General features: G+C 39.5%; 7 non-coding genes across 7 annotated transcripts; all 7 read left to right on the top strand.

Moving 5' to 3' along the window:
• The first annotated feature begins 4,478 nt into the window (after nt 1-4,478).
• On the top strand, nt 4,479-4,560 carry TRNAC-GCA (transfer RNA cysteine (anticodon GCA)). The gene has a single exon. It is a non-coding gene; the product is annotated as a tRNA-Cys (tRNA).
• Nucleotides 4,561-5,065: 505 nt separating this feature from the next.
• Nucleotides 5,066-5,147, top strand: TRNAL-AAG (transfer RNA leucine (anticodon AAG)). Its single transcript has one exon. It is a non-coding gene; the product is annotated as a tRNA-Leu (tRNA).
• Nucleotides 5,148-9,785: 4,638 nt separating this feature from the next.
• Nucleotides 9,786-9,867, top strand: TRNAS-GCU (transfer RNA serine (anticodon GCU)). The gene has a single exon. It is a non-coding gene; the product is annotated as a tRNA-Ser (tRNA).
• A 505-nt stretch (nt 9,868-10,372) lies between these two features.
• TRNAL-AAG (transfer RNA leucine (anticodon AAG)) lies at nt 10,373-10,454 on the top strand. The gene has a single exon. It is a non-coding gene; the product is annotated as a tRNA-Leu (tRNA).
• A 5,239-nt stretch (nt 10,455-15,693) lies between these two features.
• Nucleotides 15,694-15,776, top strand: TRNAL-AAG (transfer RNA leucine (anticodon AAG)). The gene has a single exon. It is a non-coding gene; the product is annotated as a tRNA-Leu (tRNA).
• A 4,638-nt stretch (nt 15,777-20,414) lies between these two features.
• On the top strand, nt 20,415-20,496 carry TRNAS-GCU (transfer RNA serine (anticodon GCU)). The gene has a single exon. It is a non-coding gene; the product is annotated as a tRNA-Ser (tRNA).
• A 505-nt stretch (nt 20,497-21,001) lies between these two features.
• Nucleotides 21,002-21,083, top strand: TRNAL-AAG (transfer RNA leucine (anticodon AAG)). The gene has a single exon. It is a non-coding gene; the product is annotated as a tRNA-Leu (tRNA).
• The last annotated feature ends 409 nt before the right edge of the window (nt 21,084-21,492 follow it).

Here is a 21,492-nt window from a genome sequence, read left to right on the forward strand (position 1 = left end):
ACAAGAATTGTATCGGTAAACAAACCAGCTGTCTTGAAGTCTAACTATAGAGGCGACGAGAGGGGTCACTGTGATGCTGAAAGTTCAGTGAGTGTAAACAGTAGAACGCTGTGTGATACGTTTCCTTGTAGTGATGACATCTCGCATTTCTAAAGCAGAGAGCAAACATACAATGGGGAAGAAGAATAAATAAGGAAAGACATATATTATATGAAGACAGTTATTATACTTTGCTTTTCACCTGTAACTCGCTCAACTGTCGGTGAATGCTGCGTTACCCCGCATAGCCAGGTCACCACAGCGGGTGTCCACAGTGTTTGGCCAAGTTACTATAGTTGTGAGCTTGTAGATGTGAGGTAGCGTGGCTGAGCAGGCTAAACTGGCTAGATTTAGGCTCCAGTCTCTCTGGAGCCGTGGGCTTGAATACCAACACTTTAAGTTTACTTGAACCAAATACTTTTGCAAAAAAGGTTCATGTAATAAATATTAATTAGGGTCGTGGTTGTGAGTATGACACTAATGGATAAAAGTGGGACTAACAATGCTACAATTCCTGAGACTACCACTGCACTAACAGCCTGGGAGAGGTTTGAGCTGGATACAAGATACTTGCATGAGGGAACTAACTCGAAAGGGGAACTATCCACTGATGTTTTCTATCGCTTGCTGAGTGAGTATGTTGACACAATGGATGCAAAAGATTGTTTTGTGTGTACACAGATTCCTGTTTCGGTACAAGAGGGGGTTACCTATCATAGACTGTCATTAACATATGGGATACGTTGTAGTCTGTTACTAACAAGATTCTATAACCAGGAAGAGATTCAATATTTTTACTCAAATCATGATCTTGTGTTTTCTAATGTGCCTATCATAGAGGATGTGAGTGGGGTAGCTAAGTACTATAGCATAAAGTTAGTTAAGGGATTCTTTCAGGCAACATTAACAATTAGTACATCTTATGCACACCACAATAATTTGACATGTTTGCTTACACCTGTAGAGAAAAGCTTTTTAGATCACACGGAAGAGCGAAGAAGGGCATTGAAGGGTAAACTAGAGAAAGGATTACAGCAACGGGCCTTTGCTAGTAGTGACGGTTATAGTGCAATTAGAGAACAAGGGAAGTTAGCTTTAGACGCACTACATGTAGGAAAGCTTTGCATATCCAAGACCAAATCATACTATGACAATGTGTTTGTGGGAATGAGTGAATGTAAGCGTGTGTTTTTGTTTCAGAGTAAATGGACGTTCATGTTAAATGGACAGGATCCAGCAATCCCCAGGATTTATTATATATGTGGACTTAATGCTTATTACCGTCTTCCAAAGGGATAGTATGGGACATGTTATTTGGGGATAGTTTTCCCAAAGATATATCAACTTGACGATTTGAAAAGGTTACCAAAATTGTCTGAATTACATCGTACTAGACATAAGAAAGAGACTGCTGCTGGTGTAGTAGGAGACATATTTGGGACGATAATTTCTTCAGTGGGAGTATTTATGAACTCCATAAAGATTCAAAAGTTGTCTACTATTGAGGATAACATGCTGACAAACTTTTCAGGGGCTATACTCCTGATGGATACTGAACATGCTGCGGAGGGGGCTATGAACCTTCAAAACAGGCTTGCTTTAGACATTCTTTTAGTGAAAAATGGCAGAGTTTGTAGATTGCTCAATGGGTGTAATTGTTGCGCTTACATACCAGATAATAGTAATGAGATTAGAAGTATGCTTACTAACTTGACTAGGGATAGTACGGATTTGAAGGATTTGAAAGAACCAGGTGTTTGAAAAAAGGTTGGGAAAGGATTTGCTTCAGTGGGAAATTGGATTAGTAACATTTGGCATGGGATATTGTCTAAAATAATACAGGGGATATTGATTGTTATAGATTGCTTATTTGGATCATGGGTGGGATGTAAAATTAGTAAAAGAATAAAATTGAAGATGGCGAAAAATAATAGGAGGAGGGAAGAAAAACAAAGGGAAAAATGATTCAGGGCAAGATCAAAGGGGAAACCAAGAAGGGAAGAGATTGATATGAGGGAATTTTAGTATGTAAAATTAGTAGGGAAGATTTGTGTGATGACAAGAGTCATCAGAGGAGGGATTGCTGGAGTGTGTCTTTTAAAATTAATATTAACATGAAAAGCTTACAATATATTGTGCAATGAAGCTGCATAAAAAATGTGTTAACGTAGAAATAATGCACACGTTTGAAATGTGCCCACGGGGAGTGGCTACCAATGTATACGAAGACTAATGAAAGTTATTAATGCTGAATTAATTATGTACTAATGTTTTTAATTTGTATTAACATATCAAAATTGGAGTTATGTATTAGGAGTTTGTTCATTAAGCAGTAGGCCTTAGTTTATCGAAGGTCTGTGCCTAGCTGCCTGGTCTCATATTAAACTGTCTTTTTCTAACGTGCAATGTGCTATTTTCCTGAAGGACATGAAACTGTACTTTCCCAAAAGCTAGAGATGTGTGTAGCTGTAGTAAATTCTTTCTCATGGGACCCTACTTGCTCAAGGAGACATTCTTGCTGAATGCAACAGTGTAATTTGTAACAGGTGCAAGGCTGCCTGGAGTAGGAGAAAACAATGGAACTACTGACTGTAGCGTAAAATGTAACTTTTCTTACCTGACATTCCAACCGATGAAAATGTCAATAACATGGGCCAATCAACGACATGAGAACTGTGGTTTGTGTAAAACTCTGGTGAAGATTATTGGACAGAGATGGCGATGCACCAATGATTATCCATTGAGGAATTAGGAGTAAATTAGACAATTTTGATTTAACCACATGACCCGAGGAGAAATCAGGCATTTATTGGACATTCCACTCCAAGCCATTCTTTGCCATTCTACTGAGCCATTTAGGCCATTTCGTTTGAGACTTTGCCGTTTGTTCGCCCTGTTACTCTAAACCACCCTGCACTTATTCCTTACCTGATACTTACTTCTCCTCTATATGAGGGAAGTTCTTGTTCCTTAGCTATGCCATACTGATACTTTGCCCTGTCCTTTCTTTGCTGATGATGCAAACGACTGATGTCCCGAGGAGGAAGAATGACGATGTTTGCTGATCCGTTGGATGGGTAACTATCTGATGAAAATTGTAATTGTCTGTTTGCCTTTTCTTTCTAGGTACCAACGCTCTTTGATAGAGGCCATAGTTAGATGTTTTCCAAATTTGTGTTTGCTAAATTGTTTTGCATGAAGCCCAACATGCTGATGCTAATACAAGGTTATTTAAGGTGTTCACTAAAATCTGACGCAAATAGACAAATGACTGAGTTCTTGCTTTGTTGAACCATGCACTACTGAGACTTTGCTAAGTTGCTTCTTAATAATTATGTGTTAATACTGAGTGAATATTCTCTATGCATTGATTAATTGCGTTTCTAATTGCAAATCTGAAGAGTTACTAATGAGATGAATTGCTGATGAGATTAACAGAAATGACTTTAGATTGTAACCAGTAGGGAAATAAATATCCTAACACTTAACTAAATTGGTGTGGTTATTCATGACTGAAAGATCATGGTGTGTTCACTTTATTGACTCTCATTAAAGGTTATTGATTAGCATGCTTATTAGTTATTGCGATTGTTGTTGAGATATTGATCTATTGATTTGTGATGCCAAAAGACATCTCGTACTGGGAAGTCCCCGAACCTGGTCTAAAAGGTTCATCGACCTAGGCGTGTCTCCTTGTAAGTTTATTTATCATGGCTCTGACGCGCCTTCACTAATAAAAAGTAATCTGATCGCTTGCTGCGGAGTCATCGTCAACAAAAACTACCAAAATATTACTTCAATGTATTGTAATTACGACTGCCTCAGTTTTATGCATTACGTGAGTAGTCGGACAGCAATTTATTTAGCGCAAAGATATTTCTTGTTGATGCACGTACGTTTTTAAACTGAAGTGTCATAGCTGTAGCGGCAATACTCCCAGTTTAGGTGGTTTTATAAACTAAGTTTTACTTTCTCCTACTTAAAACTTTTTGCAGAACAATGCACATTAAATGGGAAAGCAGTTTTCCTTAATTGTGTACTATTTGCTGCCTAATGTTGACATGTAAGCACACCACCAATAACTGACACCTAGAGACTCGAAAGCGCCATACCAGTACAATATTTGTATGATATTGCACTTTAAATCCACGTACAACTGAATTAAAGCAATCTTAGCTCATTTGAGGGTAGTGTGATAGTACATCACATATGGATAGAACACGTTTGGAAAGTGTAATTTTCATGATTACATTACATTTAACATATAAATTCAAGCTGAAGTAGGGATGGACAACAAGGTCATATAGAGCAAAGCTGAAGACAACAAGTTACCATAACAATCTGTAAATATATGCTCTTTATTATGTTTAGACAACTATCACCTAATAGAACGCATTTTCCCTACCATATTTTGTACTCCTGAAACATGGTGTTTCGAAGATGAGGTGGCCGAGTGGTTAAGGCGATGGACTGCAAATCCATTGTTCTCTGCACGCGTGGGTTCGAATCCCATCCTCGTTGGTTTATTGTTCAATCTTTAGTTTTTAGTATGTGGTAGGGCTGGGTTAACCCTATTTTATGTGAAAGTTAAATGACATATCCCATGGTATTTCCGGCCGTACAACGGCTCAGTTTGGAAACACCGCTCAGTTGAGAACTGTGCTTAGGCATTACTGTAAACAGCGCCAGCCGGGTTCTGCTCATGAATCACAAAATCTTTCCTGAGGCGGAGGGTTAGTGAGTTGAGGGACGTAGATAGTTTGATTCCTTATCCTTAAAGAAAGAGAAGCAGCGCGTGCGGGACGCCAATGTAAGGGTTGTCTCCCTACGGACTCTCAGGACTGGCGCTCCCTGACACCTCCCATGGCCCGGGGCCAATCCTGACCTACTGAATGTATCACGTGCCTGCTGCTGTTGGCGTTGACTTTCCTAGGATCACTTCACAGGCTATACACCCTTATTCTCCAACTCCCCTATACAACAGAACATCTCACTTCAGAAAGCTTACAGAAACAGGTTTGCACAGGGTAGTGTGGCCGAGCGGTCTAAGGCGCTGGATTAAGGCTCCAGTCTCTTTGGAGACGTGGGTTTGAATCCCACCACTGCCAGTATTTTTCAACTCACAAACGTATTTTGTCTGCATCAGTGTCTCACTCTCTGCCTTCTGCACCTACGATCCACATAGCGAGAGGTGAGACTATGTAAAGTGGTGACGTATATATATAAGGGTAGCCAGACAGTGGGACCGAGCCTTCTTACTTTAAAAAACCACAACCTAAGGTGACAAGAATTGTATCGGTAAACAAACCAGCTGTGTTGAAGTCTAACTATAGAGGCGACGAGAGGGGTCACTGTGATGCTGAAAGTTCAGTGAGTGTAAACAGTAGAACGCTGTGAGATACGTTTCCTTGCAGTGATGACAGCTCGCGTTTCTAAAGCAGAGAGCAAACATACAATGGGGAAGAAGAATAAATAAGGAAAGACATATATTATATGAAGACAGTTATTATACTTTGCTTTTCACCTGTAACTCGCTCAACTGTCGGTGAATGCTGCGTTACCCCGCATAGCCAGGTCACCACAGCGGGTGTCCACAGTGTTTGGCCAAGTTACTATAGTTGTGAGCTTGTAGATGTGAGGTAGCGTGGCTGAGCAGGCTAAACTGGCTAGATTTAGGCTCCAGTCTCTCTGGAGCCGTGGGCTTGAATCCCAACACTTTAAGTTTACTTGAACCAAATACTTTTGCTAAAAAGGCTCATGTAATAAATATTCATTAGGGTCGTGGTTCTGAGTATGACACTAATGGATAAAAGTGGGACTAACAATGCTACAATTCCTGAGACTACCACTGCACTAACAGCCTGGGAGAGGTTTGTGCTGGATACAAGATACTTGCATGAGGGAACTAACTCGAAAGGGGAACTATCCACTGATGTTTTCTATCGCTTGCTGAGTGAGTATGTTGACACAATGGATGCAAAAGTTTGTTTTGTGTGTACACAGATTCCTGTTTCGGTACAAGAGGGGGTTACCTATCATAGACTGTCATTAACATATGGGATACGTTGTAGTCTGTTACTAACAAGATTCTATAACCAGGAAGAGATTCAATATTTTTACTCAAATCATGATCTTGTGTTTTCTAATGTGCCTATCATAGAGGATGTGAGTGGGGTAGCTAAGTACTATAGCATAAAGTTAGTTAAAGGATTCTTTCAGGCAACATTAACAATTAGTACATCTTATGCACACCACAATAATTTGACATGTTTGCTTACACCTGTAGAGAAAAGCTTTTTAGATCACACGGAAGAGAGAAGAAGGGCATTGAAGGGTAAACTAGAGAAAGGATTACAGCAACGGGCCTTTGCTAGTAGTGACGGTTATAGTGGAATTAGAGAACAAGGGAAGTTAGCTTTAGACGCACTACATGTAGGAAAGCTTTGCATATCCAAGACCAAATCATACTATGACAATGTGTTTGTGGGAATGAGTGAATGTAAGCGTGTGTTTTTGTTTCAGAGTAAATGGACGTTCATGTTAAATGGACAGGATCCAGCAATCCCCGGGATTTTTTATATATGTGGACTTAATGCTTATTACCGTCTTCCAAAGGGATAGTATGGGACATTTTATTTGGGGATAGTTTTCCCAAAGATATATCAACTTGACGATTTGAAAAGGTTACCAAAATTGTCTGAATTACATCGTACTAGACATAAGAAAGAGACTGCTGCTGGTGTAGTAGGAGACATATTTGGGACGATAATTTCTTCAGTGGGAGTTATTATGAACTCCATAAAGATTCAAAAGTTGTCTACTATTGAGGATAACATGCTGACAAACTTTTCAGGGGCTATACTCCTGATGGATACTGAACATGCTGCAGAGGGGGCTATGACTCTTCAAAACAGGCTTGCTTTAGACATTCTTTTAGTGAAAAATGGCAGAGTTTGTAGATTGCTCCATGGGTGTAATTGTTGCGCTTACATACCAGATAATAGTAATGAGATTAGAAGTATGCTTACTAACTTGACTAGGGATAGTACGGACTTGAAGGATTTGAAAGAACCAGGTGTTTGGAAAAAGGTTGGGAAAGGATTTGCTTCAGTGGGAAATTGGATTAGTAACATTTGGCATGGGATATTGTCTAAAATAATACAGGGGATATTGATTGTTATAGATTGCTTATTTGGATCATGGGTGGCATGTAAAATTAGTAAAAGAATAAAATTGAAGATGGCGAAAAATAATAGGAGGAGGGAAGAAAAACAAAGGGAAAAATTATTCAGGGCAAGATCAAAGGGGAAACCAAGAAGGGAAGAGATTGATATGAGGGAATTTTAGTATGTAAAATTAGTAGGGAAGATTTGTGTGATGACAAGAGTCATCAGAGGAGGGATTGCTGGAGTGTGTCTTTTAAAATTAATATTAACATGAAAAGCTTACAATATATTGTGTAATGAAGCTGCATAAAAAATGTGTTAACGTAGAAATAATGCACACGTTTGAAATGTGCCCACGGGGAGTGGCTACCAATGTATACGAAGACTAATGAAAATTATTAATGCTGAATTATTTATGTACTAATGTTTTTAATTTGTATTAACATATCAAAATTGGAGTTATGTATTAGGAGTTTGTTCATTAAGCAGTAGGCCTTAGTTTATCGAAGGTCTGTGCCTAGCTGCCTGGTCTCATATTAAACTGTCTTTTTCTAACGTGCAATGTGCTATTTTCCTGAAGGACATGAAACTGTACTTTCCCAAAAGCTAGAGATGTGTGTAGCTGTAGTAAATTCTTTTTCATGGGACCCTACTTGCTCAAGGAGACATTCTTGCTGAATGCAACAGTGTAATTTGTAACAGGTGCAAGGCTGCCTGGAGTAGGAGAAAACAATGGAACTACTGACTGTAGCGTAAAATTTAACTTTTCTTACCTGACATTCCAACCGATGAAAACGTCAATAACATGGGCCAATCAACGACATGAGAACTGTGGTTTGTGTAAAACTCTGGTGAAGATTATTGGACAGAGATGGCGATGCACCAATGATTATCCATTGAGGAATTAGGAGTAAATTAGACAGTTTTGATTTAACCACATGACCCGAGGAGAAATCAGGCATTTATTGGACATTCCACTCCAAGCCATTCTTTGCCATTCTACTGAGCCATTTAGGCCATTTCGTTTGAGACTTTGCAGTTTGTTCGCCCTGTTACTCTAAACCACCCTTTACTTATTCCTTACGTGATACTTACTTCTCCTCTATATGAGGGAAGTTCTTGTTCCTTAGCTTTGCCATACTGATACTTTGCCCTGTCCTTTCTTTGCTGATGATGCAAACGACTGATGTCCCGAGGACGAAGAATGACGATGTTTGCTGATCCGTTGGATGGGTAACTATCTGATGAAAATTGTAATTGTCTGTTTGCCTTTTCTTTCTAGGTACCAACGCTCTTTGATAGAGGCCATAGTTAGATGTTTTCCAAATTTGTGTTTGCTAAATTGTTTTGCATGAAGCCCAACCAAGGTTATTTAAGGTGTTCACTAAAATCTGACGCAAATAGACAAATGACTGAGTTCTTGCTTTGTTGAACCATGCACTACTGAGACTTTGCTAAGTTGCTTCTTAATAATTATGTGTTAATACTGAGTGAATATTCTCTATGCATTGATTAATTGCGTTTCTAATTGCAAATCTGAAGAGTTACTAATGAGATGAATTGCTGATGAGATTAACAGAAATGACTTTAGATTGTAACCAGTAGGGAAATAAATATCCTAACACTTAACTAAATTGGTGTGGTTATTCATGACTGAAAGATCATGGTGTGTTCACTTTATTGACTCTCATTAAAGGTTATTGATTAGCATGCTGATTAGTTATTGCGATTGTTGTTGAGATATTGATCTATTGATTTGTGATGCCAAAAGACATCTCGTACTGGGAAGTCCCCGAACCTGGTCTAAAAGGTTCATCGACCTAGGCGTGTCTCCTTGTAAGTTTACTTAGCAAGGCTCTGACGCGCCTTCACTAATAAAAAGTAATCTGATCGCTTGCTGCGGAGTCATCGTCAACAAAAACTACCAAAATATTACTTCAATGTATTGTAATTACGACTGCCTCAGTTTTATGCATTACTTGAGTAGTCGGACAGCAATTTATTTAGCGCAAAAATATTTCTTGTTGATGCACGTACGTTTTTAAACTGAAGTGTCATAGCTGTAGCGGCAATACTCCCAGTTTAGGTGGTTTTATAAACTAAGTTTTACTTTCTCCTACTTAAAACTTTTTGCAGAACAATGCACATTAAATGGGAAAGCAGTTTTCCTTAATTGTGTACTATTTGCTGCCTAATGTTGACATGTAAGCACACCACCAATAACTGACACCTAGAGACTCGAAAGCGCCATACCAGTACAATATTTGTATGATATTGCACTTTAAATCCACGTACAACTGAATTAAAGCAATCTTAGCTCATTTGAGGGTAGTGTGATAGTACATCACATATGGATAGAACACGTTTGGAAAGTGTAATTTTCATGATTACATTACATTTAACATATAAATTCAAGCTGAAGTAGGGATGGACAACAAGGTCGTATAGAGCAAAGCTGAAGACAACAAGTTACCATAACAATCTGTAAATATATGCTCTTTATTATGCTTAGACAACTATCACCTAATAGAACACATTTTGGATGCCATATTTTGTACTCCTGAAACATGGTATTTTGAAGACGAGGTGGCCGAGTGGTTAAGGTGATGGACTGCTAATCCATTGTGCTCTGCACGCGTGGGTTCGAATCCCATCCTCGTCGGCTTATTGTTCCGTCTTTAGTTTTTAGTATGTGGTAGGGCTGGGTTAACCCTATTTTATGTGAAAGTTAAATGACATATCCCATGGTATTTCCGGCAGTACAACGGCTCAGTTTGGAAACACCGCTCAGTTGAGTACTGTGCTTAGGCATTACTGTAAACAGCGCCAGCCGGGTTCTGCTCATGAATCACAAAATCTTTCCTGAGGCGGAGGGTTAGTAAGTTGAGGGACGTAGATAGTTTGATTCCTTATCCTTAAAGAAAGAGAAGCAGCGCGTGCGGGACGCCAACGTAAGGGTTGTCTTCCTACGGACTCTCAGGACTGGCGCTCCCTGACACCTCCCATGGCCCGGGGCCAATCCTGACCTACTGAATGTATCAAGTGCCTGCTGCTGTTGGCGTTGACTTTCCTAGGATCACTTCACAGGCTATACACCCTTATTCTCCAACTCCCCTATACAACAGAACATCTCACTTCAGAAAGCTTACAGAAACAGGTTTGCACAGGGTAGTGTGGCCGAGCGGTCTAAGGCGCTGGATTAAGGCTCCAGTCTCTTTGGAGGCGTGGGTTCGAATCCCACCGCTGCCAGTACTTTTCAACTCACAAACGTATTTTCTCTCATCAGTGTCTCACTATCTGCCTTCTGCACCTACGATCCACATAGCGAGAGGTGAGACTATGTAAAGTGGTGACGTATATATATAAGGGAAGCCAGACAGTGGGACCGAGCTTTCTTATTTTAAAAAACCACAACCTAAGGTGACAAGAATTGTATCGGTAAACAAACCAGCTGTCTTGAAGTCTAACTATAGAGGCGACGAGAGGGGTCACTGTGATGCTGAAAGTTCAGTGAGTGTAAACAGTAGAACGCTGTGTGATACGTTTCCTTGCAGTGATGACAGCTTGCGTTTCTAAAGCAGAGAGCAAACATACAATGGGGAAGAAGAATAAATAAGGAAAGACATATATTATATGCAGACAGTTATTATACTTTGCTTTTCACCTGTAACTCGCTCAACTGTCGGTGAATGCTGCGTTACCCTGCATAGCCAGGTCACCACAGCGGGTGTCCACAGTGTTTGGCCAAGTTACTATAGTTGTGAGCTTGTAGATGTGAGGTAGCGTGGCTGAGCAGGCTAAACTGGCTAGATTTAGGCTCCAGTCTCTCTGGAGCTGTGGGCTTGAATCCCAGCACTTTAAGTTTACTTGAACCAAATACTTTAGCAAAAAAGGTTCATGTAATAAATATTCATTAGGGTAGTGGTTGTGAGTATGACACTAATGGATAAAAGTGGGACTAACAATGCTACAATTCCTGAGACTACCACTGCACTAACAGCCTGGGAGAGGTGTGAGCTGGATACAAGATACTTGCATGAGGGAACTAACTCGAAAGGGGAACTATCCACTGATGTTTTCTATCGCTTGCTGAGTGAGTATGTTGACACAATGGATGCAAAAGATTGTTTTGTGTGTACACAGATTCCTGTTTCGGTACAAGAGGGGGTTACCTATCATAGACTGTCATTAACATATGGGATACGTTGTAGTCTGTTATTAACAAGATTCTATAACCAGGAAGAGATTCAATATTTTTACTCAAATCATGATCTTGTGTTTTCTAATGTGCCTATCATAGAGGATGTGAGTGTGGTAGCTAAGTACTATAGCATAAAGTTAGGTAAAGGATTCTTTCAGGCAACATTAACAATTAGTACATCTTATGCACACCACAATAATTTGACATGTTTGCTTACACCTGTAGAGAAAAGCTTTTTAGATCACACGGAAGAGAGAAGAAGGGCATTGAAGGGTAAACTAGAGAAAGGATTACAGCAACGGGCCTTTGCTAGTAGTGACTCTTATAGTGCAATTAGAGAACAAGGGAAGTTAGCTTTAGACGCACTACATGTAGGAAAGCTTTGCATATCCAAGACCAAATCATACTATGACAATGTGTTTGTGGGAATGAGTGAATGTAAGCGTGTGTTTTTGTTTCAGAGTAAATGGACGTTCATGTTAAATGGACAGGATCCAGCAATCCCCGGGATTTATTATGTATGTGGACTTAATGCTTATTACCGTCTTCCAAAGGGATAGTATGGGACATGTTATTTGGGGATAGTTTTCCCAAAGATATATCAACTTGACGATTTGAAAAGGTTACCAAAATTGTCTGAATTACATCGTACTAGACATAAGAAAGAGACTGCTGCTGGTGTAGTAGGAGACATATTTGGGATGATAATTTCTTCAGTGGGAGTTATTATGAACTCCATAAAGATTCAAAAGTTGTCTACTATTGAGGATAACATGCTGACAAACTTTTCAGGGGCTATACTCCTGATGGATACTGAACTTGCTGCGGATGGGGCTATGACTCTTCAAAACAGGCTTGCTTTAGACATTCTTTTAGTGAAAAATGGCAGAGTTTGTAGATTGCTCAATGGGTGTAATTGTTGCGCTTACATACCAGATAATACTAATGAGATTAGAAGTATGTTTATTAACTTGACTAGGGATAGTACGGACTTGAAGGATTTGAAAGAACCAGGTGTTTGGAAAAAGGTTGGGAAAGGATTTGCTTCAGTGGGAAATTGGATTAGTAACATTTGGCATGGGATATTGTCTAAAATAATACAGGGGATATTGATTGTTATAGATTGCTTATTTGGATCATGGGTGGCATGTAAAATTAGTAAAAGAATAAAATTGAAGATGGCGAAAAATAATAGGAGGAGGGAAGAAAAACAAAGGGAAAAATTATTCAGGGCAAGATCAAAGGGGAAACCAAGAAGGGAAGAGATTGATATGAGGGAATTTTAGTATGTAAAATTAGTAGGGAAGATTTGTGTGATGACAAGAGTCATCAGAGGAGGGATTGCTGGAGTGTGTCTTTTAAAATTAATATTAACATGAAAAGCTTACAATATATTGTGTAATGAAGCTGCATAAAAAATGTGTTAACGTAGAAATAATGCACACGTTTGAAATGTGCCCACGGGGAGTGGCTACCAATGTATACGAAGACTAATGAAAGTTATTAATGCTGAATTAATTATGTACTAATGTTTTTAATTTGTATTAACATATTAAAATTGGAGTTATGTATTAGGAGTTTGTTCATTAAGCAGTAGGCCTTAGTTTAGCGAAGGTCTATGCCTAGCTGCCTGGTCTCATATCAAACTGTCTTTTTCTAACGTACAATGTGCTATTTTCCTGAAGGACATGAAACTGTACTTTCCCAGAAGCTAGAGATGTGTGTAACTGTAGTAAATTCTTTCTCATGGGACCCTACTTGCTCAAGGAGACATTCTTGCTGAATGCAACAGTGTAATTTGTAACAGGTGCAAGGCTGCCTGGAGTAAGAGAAAACAATGGAACTACTGACTGTAGCGTAAAATGTAACTTTTCTTACCTGACATTCCAACCGATGAAAACGTCAATAACATGGGCCAATCAACGACATGAGAACTGTGGTTTGTGTAAAACTCTGGTGAAGATTATTGGACAGAGATGGCGATGCACCAATGATTATCCATTGAGGAATTAGGAGTAAATTAGACAGTTTTGATTTAACCACATGACCCGAGGAGAAATCAGGCATTTATTGGACATTCCACTCCAAGCCATTCTTTGCCATTCTACTGAGCCATTTAGGCCATTTCGTTTGAGACTTTACCGTTTGTTCGCCCTGTTACTCTAAACAACCCTTTACTTATTCCTTACCTGATACTTACTTCTCCTTTATATGAGGGAAGTTCTTGTTCCTTAGCTATGCCATACTGATACTTTGCCCTGTCCTTTCTTTGCTGATGATGCAAACGACTGATGTCCCGAGGACGAAGACTGACGCTGTTTGCTGATCCGTTGGATGGGTAACTATCTGATGAAAATTGTAATTGTCTGTTTGCCTTTTCTTTCTAGGTACCAACTGCTCTTTGATAGAGGCCATAGTTAGATGTTTTCCAAATTTGTGTTTGCTAAATTGTTTTGAATGAAGCCCAACATGCTGATGCTAATATGAGGTTATTTAGGGTGTTCACTAAAATCTGACGCAAATAGACAAATGATTGAGTTCTTGCTTTGTTGAACCATGCACTACTGAGACTTTGCTAAGTTGCTTCTTAATAATTATGTGTTAATACTGAGTGAATATTCTCTATGCATTGATTAATTGCGTTTCTAATTGCAAATCTGAAGAGTTACTAATGAGATGAATTGCTGATGAGATTAACAGAAATGACTTTAGATTGTAACCAGTAGGGAAATAAATATCCTAACACTTAACTAAATTGGTGTGGTTATTCATGACTGAAAGATCATGGTGTGTTCACTTTATTGACTCTCATTAAAGGTTATTGATTAGCATGCTGATTAGTTATTGCGATTGTTGTTGAGATATTGATCTATTGATTTGTGATGCCAAAAGACATCTCGTACTGGGAAGTCCCCGAACCTGGTCTAAAAGGTTCATCGACCTAGGCGTGTCTCCTTGTAAGTTTACTTATCAAGGCTCTGACGCGCCTTCACTAATAAAAAGTAATCTGATCGCTTGCTGCGGAGTCATCGTCAACAAAAACTACCAAAATATTACTTCAATGTATTGTAATTACGACTGCCTCAGTTTTATGCATTACGTGAGTAGTCGGACAGCAATTTATTTAGCGCAAAAATATTTCTTGTTGATGCACGTACGTTTTTAAACTGAAGTGTCATAGCTGTAGCGGCAATACTCCCAGTTTAGGTGGTTTTATAAACTAAGTTTTACTTTCTCCTACTTAAAACTTTTTGCAGAACAATGCACATTAAATGGGAAGGCAGTTTTCCTTAATTGTGTACTATTTGCTGCCTAATGTTGACATGTAAGCACACCACCAATAACTGACACCTAGAGACTCGAAAGCGCCATACCAGTACAATATTTGTATGATATTGCACTTTAAATCCACGTACAACTGAATTAAAGCAATCTTAGCTCATTTGAGGGTAGTGTGATAGTACATCACATATGGCTAGAACACGTTTGGAAAATGTAATTTTCATGATTACATTACATTTAACATATAAATTCAAGCTGAAGTAGGGATGGACAACAAGGTCGTATAGAGCAAAGCTGAAGACAACAAGTTACCATAACAATCTGTAAATATATCCTCTTTATTATGTTTAGACAACTATCACCTAATAGAACACATTTTGGCTACCATATTTTGTACTCCTGAAAAATGGTGTTTTGAAGACGAGGTGGCCGAGTGGTTAAGACGATGGACTGTTAAACCATTGTGCTCTGCATGCGTGGGTTCGAATCCCATCCTCGTCGGTTTATTGTTCCGTCTTTAGTTTTTAGTATGTGGTAGGGCTGGGTTAACCCTATTTTATGTGAAAGTTAAATGACATATCCCATGGTATTTCCGGCAGTACAACGGCTCAGTTTGGAAACACCGCTCAGTTGAGTACTGTGCTTAGGCATTACTGTAAACAGCGCCAGCCGGGTTCTGCTCATGAATCACAAAATCTTTCCTCAGGCGGAGGGTTGGTAAGTTGAGGGACGTAGATAGTTTGATTCCTTATCCTTAAAGAAAGAGAACCAGCGCATGCGGGACGCCAATGTAAGGGTTGTCTTCCTACGGACTCTCAGGACTGGCGCTCCCTGACACCTCCCATGGCCCAGGGACAATCCTGACCTACTGAATGTATCACGTGCCTGCTGCTGTTGGCGTTGACTTTCCTAGGATCACTTCACAGGCTATACACCCTTATTCTCCAACTCCCCTATACAACAGAACATCTCACTTCAGAAAGCTTACAGAAACAGGTTTGCACAGGTTAGTGTGGCCGAGCGGTCTAAGGCGCTGGATTAAGGCTCCAGTCTCTATGGAGGCGTGGGTTCGAATCCCACCACTGCCAGTATTTTTCAACTCACAAACGTATTTTGTCTGCATCAGTGTCTCACTCTCTGCCTTCTGCACCTACGATCCACATAGCGAGAGGTGAGACTATGTAAAGTGGTGACATATATATATAAGGGTAGCCAGACAGTGGGACCGAGCCTTCATATTTTAAAAAACCACAACCTAAGGTGACAAGAATTGTATCGGTAAACAAACCAGCTGTCTTGAAGTCTAACTATAGAGGCGACGAGAGGGGTCACTGTGATGCTGAAAGTTCAGTGAGTGTAAACAGTAGAACGCTGTGTGATTCGTTTCCTTGCAGTGATGACAGCTCGCGTTTCTAAAGCAGAGAGCAAACATACAATGGGGAAGAAGAATAAATAAGGAAAGACATATATTATATGCAGACTGTTATTATACTTTGCTTTTCACCTGTAACTCGCTCAACTGTCGGTGAATGCTGCGTTACCCTGCATAGCCAGGTCACCACAGCGGGTGTCCACAGTGTTTGGCCAAGTTACTATAGTTGTGAGCTCGTAGATGTGAGGTAGCGTGGCTGAGCAGGCTAAACTGGCTACATTTAGGCTCCAGTCTCTCTGGAGCTGTGGGCTTGAATCCCAACACTTTAAGTTTACTTGAACCAAATACTTTTGCAAAAAAGGTTTATGTAATAAATATTCATTAGTGTCGTGGTTGTGAGTATGACACTAATGGATAAAAGTGGGACTAACAATGCTACAATTCCTGAGACTACCACTGCACTAACAGGCTGGGAGAGGTTTGAGCTGGATACAAGATACTTGCATGAGGGAACTAACTCGAAAGGGGAACTATCCACTGATGTTTTCTATCGCTTGCTGAGTGAGTATGTTGACACAATGGATGCAAAAGATTGTTTTGTGTGTACACAGATTCCTGTTTCGGTACAAGAGGGGGTTACCTATCATAGACTGTCATTAACATATGGGATACGTTGTAGTCTGTTACTAACAAGATTCTATAACCAGGAAGAGATTCAATATTTTTACTCAAATCATGATCTTGTGTTTTCTAATGTGCCTATCATAGAGGATGTGAGTGGGGTAGCTAAGTACTATAGCATAAAGTTAGTTAAAGGATTCTTTCAGGCGACATTAACAATTAGTACATCTTATGCACACCACAATAATTTGACATGTTTGCTTACACCTGTAGAGAAAATCTTTTTAGATCACACAGAAGAGAGAAGAAGGGCATTGAAGGGTAAACTAGAGAACGGATTACAGCAACGGGCCTTTGCTAGTAGTGACGGTTATAGTGCAATTAGAGAACAAGGGAAGTTAGCTTTAGACGCACTACATGTAGGAAAGCTTTGCATATCCAAGACCAAATCATACTATGACAATGTGTTTGTGGGAATGAGTGAATGTAAGCGTGTGTTTTTGTTTCAGAGTAAATGGACGTTCATGTTAAATGGACAGGATCCAGCAATCCCCGGGATTTATTATATATGTGGACTTAATGCTTATTACCGTCTTCCAAAGGGATAGTATGGGACATGTTATTTGGGGATAGTTTTCCCAAAGATATATCAACTTGACGATTTGAAAAGGTTACCAAAATTGTCTGAATTACATCGTACTAGACATAAGAAAGAGACTGCTGCTGGTGTAGTAGGAGACATATTTGGGACGATAATTTCTTCAGTGGGAGTTATTATGAACTCCATAAAGATTCAAAAGTTGTCTACTATTGAGGATAACATGCTGACAAACTTTTCAGGGGCTATACTCCTGATGGATACTGAACTTGCTGCAGAGGGGGCTATGACTCTTCAAAACAGGCTTGCTTTAGACATTCTTTTAGTGAAAAATGGCAGAGTTTGTAGATTGCTCAATGGGTGTAATTGTTGCGCTTACATACCAGATAATAGTAATGAGATTAGAAGTATGCTTACTAACTTGACTAGGGATAGTACGGACTTGAAGGATTTGAAAGAACCAGGTGTTTGGAAAAAGGTTGGGAAAGGATTTGCTTCAGTGGGAAATTGGATTAGTAACATTTGGCATGGGATATTGTCTAAAATAATACAGGGGATATTGATTGTTATAGATTGCTTATTTGGATCATGGGTGGCATGTAAAATTAGTAAAAGAATAAAATTGAAGATGGCGAAAAATAATAGGAGGAGGGAAGAAAAACAAAGGGAAAAATTATTCAGGGCAAGATCAAAGGGGAAACCAAGAAGGGAAGAGATTGATATGAGGGAATTTTAGTATGTAAAATTAGTAGGGAAGATTTGTGTGATGACAAGAGTAATCAGAGGAGGGATTGCTGGAGTGTGTCTTTTAAAATTAATATTAACATGAAAAGCTTACAATATATTGTGTAATGAAGCTGCATAAAAAATGTGTTAACGTAGAAATAATGCACACGTTTGAAATGTGCCCACGGGGAGTGGCTACCAATGTATACGAAGACTAATGAAAGTTATTAATGCTGAATTAATTATGTACTAATGTTTTTAATTTGTATTAACATATCAAAATTGGAGTTATGTATTAGGAGTTTGTTCATTAAGCAGTAGGCCTTAGTTTATCGAAGGTCTGTGCCTAGCTGCCTGGTCTCATATTAAACTGTCTTTTTCTAACGTGCAATGTGCTATTTTCCTGAAGGACATGAAACTGTACTCTCCCAAAAGCTAGAGATGTGTGTAGCTGTAGTAAATTCTTTTTCATGGGACCCTACTTGCTCAAGGAGACATTCTTGCTGAATGCAACAGTGTAATTTGTAACAGGTGCAAGGCTGCCTGGAGTAGGAGAAAACAATGGAACTACTGACTGTAGCGTAAAATTTAACTTTTCTTACCTGACATTCCAACCGATGAAAACGTCAATAACATGGGCCAATCAACGACATGAGAACTGTGGTTTGTGTAAAACTCTGGTGAAGATTATTGGACAGAGATGGCGATGCACCAATGATTATCCATTGAGGAATTAGGAGTAAATTAGACAGTTTTGATTTAACCACATGACCCGAGGAGAAATCAGGCATTTATTGGACATTCCACTCCAAGCCATTCTTTGCCACTCTACTGAGCCATTTAGGCCATTTCGTTTGAGACTTTGCCGTTTGTTCGCCCTGTTACTCTAAACCACCCTTTACTTATTCCTTACGTGATACTTACTTCTCCTCTATATGAGGGAAGTTCTTGTTCCTTAGCTTTGCCATACTGATACTTTGCCCTGTCCTTTCTTTGCTGATGATGCAAACGACTGATGTCCCGAGGACGAAGAATGACGATGTTTGCTGATCCGTTGGATGGGTAACTATCTGATGAAAATTGTAATTGTCTGTTTGCCTTTTCTTTCTAGGTACCAACGCTCTTTGATAGAGGCCATAGTTAGATGTTTTCCAAATTTGTGTTTGCTAAATTGTTTTGCATGAAGCCCAACCAAGGTTATTTAAGGTGTTCACTAAAATCTGACGCAAATAGACAAATGACTGAGTTCTTGCTTTGTTGAACCATGCACTACTGAGACTTTGCTAAGTTGCTTCTTAATAATTATGTGTTAATACTGAGTGAATATTCTCTATGCATTGATTAATTGCGTTTCTAATTGCAAATCTGAAGAGTTACTAAAGAGATGAATTGCTGATGAGATTAACAGAAATGACTTTAGATTGTAACCAGTAGGGAAATAAATATCCTAACACTTAACTAAATTGGTGTGGTTATTCATGACTGAAAGATCATGGTGTGTTCACTTTATTGACTCTCATTAAAGGTTATTGATTAGCATGCTGATTAGTTATTGCGATTGTTGTTGAGATATTGATCTATTGATTTGTGATGCCAAAAGACATCTCGTACTGGGAAGTCCCCGAACCTGGTCTAAAAGGTTCATCGACCTAGGCGTGTCTCCTTGTAAGTTTACTTAGCAAGGCAATGACGCGCCTTCACTAATAAAAAGTAATCTGATCGCTTGCTGCGGAGTCATCGTCAACAAAAACTACCAAAATATTACTTCAATGTATTGTAATTACGACTGCCTCAGTTTTATGCATTACTTGAGTAGTCGGACAGCAATTTATTTAGCGCAAAAATATTTCATGTTGATGCACGTACGTTTTTAAACTGAAGTGTCATAGCTGTAGCGGCAATACTCCCAGTTTAGGTGGTTTTATAAACTAAGTTTTACTTTCTCCTACTTAAAACTTTTTGCAGAACAATGCACATTAAATGGGAAAGCAGTTTTCCTTAATTGTGTACTATTTGCTGCCTAATGTTGACATGTAAGCACACCACCAATAACTGACACCTAGAGACTCGAAAGCGCCATACCAGTACAATATTTGTATGATATTGCACTTTAAATCCACGTACAACTGAATTAAAGCAATCTTATCTCATTTGAGGGTAGTGTGATAGTACATCACATATGGATAGAACACGTTTGGAAAGTGTAATTTTCATGATTACATTACATTTAACATATAAATTCAAGCTGAAGTAGGGATGGACAACAAGGTCGTATAGAGCAAAGCTGAAGACAACAAGTTACCATAACAATCTGTAAATATATGCTCTTTATTATGTTTAGACAACTATCACCTAATAGAACACATTTTGGCTACCATATTTTGTACTCCTGAAAAATGGTATTTTGAAGACGAGGTGGCCGAGTTGTTAAGGTGATGGACTGCTAATCCATTGTGCTCTGCACGCGTGGGTTTGAATCCCATCCTCGTCGGTTTATTGTTCCGTCTTTAGTTTTTAGTATGTGGTAGGGCTGGGTTAACCCTATTTTATGTGAAAGTTAAATGACATATCCCATGGTATTTCCGGCAGTACAACGGCTCAGTTTGGAAACACCGCTCAGTTGAGTACTGTGCTTAGGCATTACTGTAAACAGCGCCAGCCGGGTTCTGCTCATGAATCACAAAATCTTTCCTGAGGCGGAGGGTTAGTAAGTTGAGGGACGTAGATAGTTTGATTCCTTATCCTTAAAGAAAGAGAAGCAGCGCGTGCGGGACGCCAATGTAAGGGTTGTCTTCCTACGGACTCTCAGGACTGGCGCTCCCTGACACCTCCCATGGCCCGGGGCCAATCCTGACCTACTGAATGTATCAAGTGCCTGCTGCTGTTGGCGTTGACTTTCCTAGGATCACTTCACAGGCTATACACCCTTATTCTCCAACACCCCTATACAACAGAACATCTCACTTCAGAAAGCTTACAGAAACAGGTTTGCACAGGGTAGTGTGGCCGAGCGGTCTAAGGCGCTGGATTAAGGCTCCAGTCTCTTTGGAGGCGTGGGTTCGAATCCCACCGCTGCCAGTACTTTTCAACTCACAAACGTATTTTGTCTCATCAGTGTCTCACCATCTGCCTTCTGCACCTACGATCCACATAGCGAGAGGTGAGACTATGTAAAGTGGTGACGTATATATATAAGGGAAGCCAGACAGTGGGACCGAGCTTTCTTATTTTAAAAAACCACAACCTAAGGTGACAAGAATTGTATCGGTAAACAAACCAGCTGTCTTGAAGTCTAACTATAGAGGCGACGAGAGGGGTCACTGTGATGCTGAAAGTTCAGTGAGTGTAAACAGTAGAACGCTGTGTGATATGTTTCCTTGCAGTGATGACAGCTTGCGTTTCTAAAGCAGAGAGCAAACATACAATGGGGAAGAAGAATAAATAAGGAAAGACATATATTATATGCAGACAGTTATTATACTTTGCT

Source organism: Pleurodeles waltl, chromosome 12 (genome assembly GCF_031143425.1).
Source record: "Pleurodeles waltl isolate 20211129_DDA chromosome 12, aPleWal1.hap1.20221129, whole genome shotgun sequence".
In the NCBI taxonomy this organism is placed as follows: domain Eukaryota; kingdom Metazoa; phylum Chordata; class Amphibia; order Caudata; family Salamandridae; genus Pleurodeles; species Pleurodeles waltl.